The following is a 3510-nucleotide window of genomic DNA, read 5'->3' as shown; positions in this document are numbered from 1 at the left end:
TGCTGGCAAAACTGGATGTCAATCTGTAGAAGAATGAAAATAGATCCATATCTATCACCATGCACAAAACTCAAGTCCAAATGGATTAAGGACCTCAATATCAGTCCAATTATGTTTGTTTTTTAAGACAGGGTTTCTCTGTGTAGCTTTGGAGTCTGTCCTGTCCTGGAACTTGCTCTTGTAGATCAGGCTGGCTTCAAACTCACAGAGATCTGCCTGCCTCTGCCTCCTGAGTACTGGAATTAAAGGCATTTGCCACCACAGCCCAGCAATATTTTAAAGGTATCTTGACTTCAAAATTTGAGTTTAAGGATATGTTGCTTCAGAAAAGAAGTTCTGTTTTTATTTTCACAGAAGATGAGAACCTGTAGATTCCTTCCAGTACAATGTGGTTTAATGGACCACCCTCCCCCCCCACTGAAATATTTCCATGAACACTAAAAATACTTCATCCAACAAACAAGAGGAAGCAGTTTAGAGAAAACTACTCCTAAATTCCCAAAATGATAGTTTATAGGGGTTAATTATAAGGGGCTAATGATCACACTCAATCTCTTTTTATAAAAAAGGGAGATATGAGATATGATATAGAAATGAATATGTTACATTGGTATAGACTTTGGTTTATTGATTCAAATTTAAGGTCAATTTTGTTATGCTTATTTTTTACTCTTGTTTAAGGTACTATATTTATACAGTTCGTTTAGAAATGTAATATATAATTAAAAATTATACATTACATTTCTGTAAGGTATAATTACTATATAAATATAATTAACAGATAGTCATTTATAATAGCCAAAATTGTAGTTATGTTAGTTAGATTTTCTAGATATACAGAGAAATATTTCAGTTAGATGGACAATCTTCAGCACTTAAGAGACCTACAGACGATAGCATTTAAAAGGTTTTAAAAACTTAGAGTTTTCTCAACAGTGAGACATGTCTGCTTGTGGCAGCACCAATTACTTCAGTGAGGTTGATGGGCACTGAAGAAACTGGTTATGGAATTTACCTTCAGTGTGACAAGCAAGTGATTTGGCAAGAAACTGCCCTTGTCTGGACTGTTTGACTGTATGCTGTATAAACTGGACATACAGGACCCGCAGAGAAATGACTACTGAACTTGCCAAAAGGTGAGATATTCCTTCAGGGTTCCTGTTTCATGAAAGAGAATGTCTGACATTCTTCAGGACACAAAAGAAAGTGACTAACAAACTACCAATATAGGTAAAACAGTCTCAAATTTCCTGCTTCACAGAGAAGTCTAACAGATACTATGAGCCTGTAGGCTAAAGATGGATGCCCCAATGTTACAGAAGAACTTTGGGTGAATTTCTAGGCAGCAAGATGTCTCTGTCAATTCTAGACTTCTGGAAGTTGCATTTCCTGTTTACTTAGGTAATATTATATCCTTCTGGGATCTTTGATGGAGTTGAAGACAGATAGTTATAGTTTTCCTTAGTTATAATAAAAGATAAATTGGATACAAAACTTTAGACTCACAAAGATAAAGTATATGATAAAATATATTTTTTTAATTTTGCCAGATACAAATAGATTGAGTATTGTAACTGTAATTCTTGCTTGATACCTGTTTGTTATATGTAATTTTATTATGTTAAAGTTAAAAACCTACCTTTTTATTTAGACAGTGATGGAGGAAGGTCATTGGTTAATTAAATAAAGAAACTGCTTGCCCTGATAGGTTAGAACATAGGTGGGTGGAGTAAACAGAACAGAATGCTGGGAGGAAGATGAAGTGAGCTCAGAGACGCCATGCTCCCCTCTCCCGGGCAGACGCGATAGCTCTGCTCTCTGAGGCACACGCGATGAAGCTCTGACCCAGGATGGACATAGGTTAAGATCTTCCCTGGTAAGCCACCTTGTGGGCTACACAGATTATTAGAAATGGGCTAGTCCAGGTGCGAGAGTTAGCCGAGAAGAGGCTAGATATAATGGGCCAAGCAGTATTTGAGTGAATACAATTTGTGTGTTGTTGTTTCGGGGCATAAGCTAGCCAGGCGGCCAGGGTGCTGGGACACAGCCCCGCAGCTATTAAAACAAGACAGAAAATGGAAGATAATTTGGGATTCCCCTCTGTATGCTCTGAGTATGTTTTATTACCATTGGTTAATAATGAAGCTCTTTTGCCCTATGTAAGGGCAGAATATAGCTAGGTGGGAAAACTAAACTTAATTTAGGGAAAAAGAAGGTGTAGTCAGGTAGATGCCATGCAGCCACCCAAGAAACAAGATGTGAGGTAACAAACCACAAGTATTGTGGTAAAATATAAAATAACAGAAATGAGTTCATTTAAGACGTAAAAGCTAGCTAGGGTTATGCCTGAACTATTGGCCAAACAGTGTTATAATTATTATAGTTTTGTGTGATTATTCAGGTCTGGATGGCTGGGAAACAAAAGCACACACTACATTTACAGCCTATATGGGAGATTTTGGCAAGAAATCACAGATTCAAGGTGAAGCTTGGCTAGGCAGTGATTTTGAGGCTATCCTAGGAGAGAAAATTTGAGACCCTTCCTAAAAAATAAAGGTAAAAACATTGTTGTGTATTATCTTTGTGGTAGAGTAGTTTGGGAATATGTGCATAACCCTGGGTACAACTCATTCCCTGCCTCTGAGAAATAAAGAAACTAGACTCATAATTATACATCTAATGCAAAAGATATAAAAAATTCTTTTATTCTCACTTTTTATTATTTTTTTGAGAATTTTGTAAGATTTATTTTAATCACATTCTCTTCTCCTCCCACTCTTCTCAGATGCATCCTCCATTTCTTGCCTACTCAATTTGTGTCTTCTTTCTTTTCTTTAACCCATTAAATACAGTTTGTGATGATCATATCCTTTTTGGTTTGTGGCTTTCACTACAGTGTGGTCAATGCACTAACAGCTACACCTTTAAAGAAAACTGACTATCCCTCTTGTAGAAGCTAACAATTGTCAATAGTTCCACAGATAACCTTGACATTTCATAACAAACTCTAGTATCGATGCTAAAAATGTGCTTCCCTTGAATTTGTGTGGGTCTTGTTTATACTGTCACAACTGCTATCCATTCATATGTACAACTGCCCTGCTGTATGTAAAAAACATGGTTTCCTTATAGTCATATGCTGATGAAAATCTTATTGGTATAGACAGTATATGGAAAAATTGGCAAAATAAAACCAGGAGTGGTGGCTCATTCCTTTAATCCCAGCACTCAGGAGGCAGAGGCAAGCAAATCTCTGTGAGTTTGAGGCCAGCCTGGTCTACAGAAGGAATTCCAGGACAGCCAGTGCTACACAGAGAAACCTTGACTCAAAATAAGAATTATAAAACTGAATAAATAATAGCTAAAAAATAATTACATAAAATTATGAATACTCAGTGCATTTCCACCAAAGGCAACTGGTGATGGCTGATGTAATTCTTTTTTTTTTTTTGATACAAACTTTTCTCTTTATTTCAATGCTACTTTATTGATTTTTCTTTTTATTTTTTT

This window comes from Microtus ochrogaster, unplaced genomic scaffold, assembly GCF_000317375.1.
Source record: "Microtus ochrogaster isolate Prairie Vole_2 unplaced genomic scaffold, MicOch1.0 UNK65, whole genome shotgun sequence".
In the NCBI taxonomy this organism is placed as follows: Eukaryota; Metazoa; Chordata; class Mammalia; order Rodentia; family Cricetidae; genus Microtus; species Microtus ochrogaster.
Note: the sequence above shows the minus strand (reverse complement) of the source record.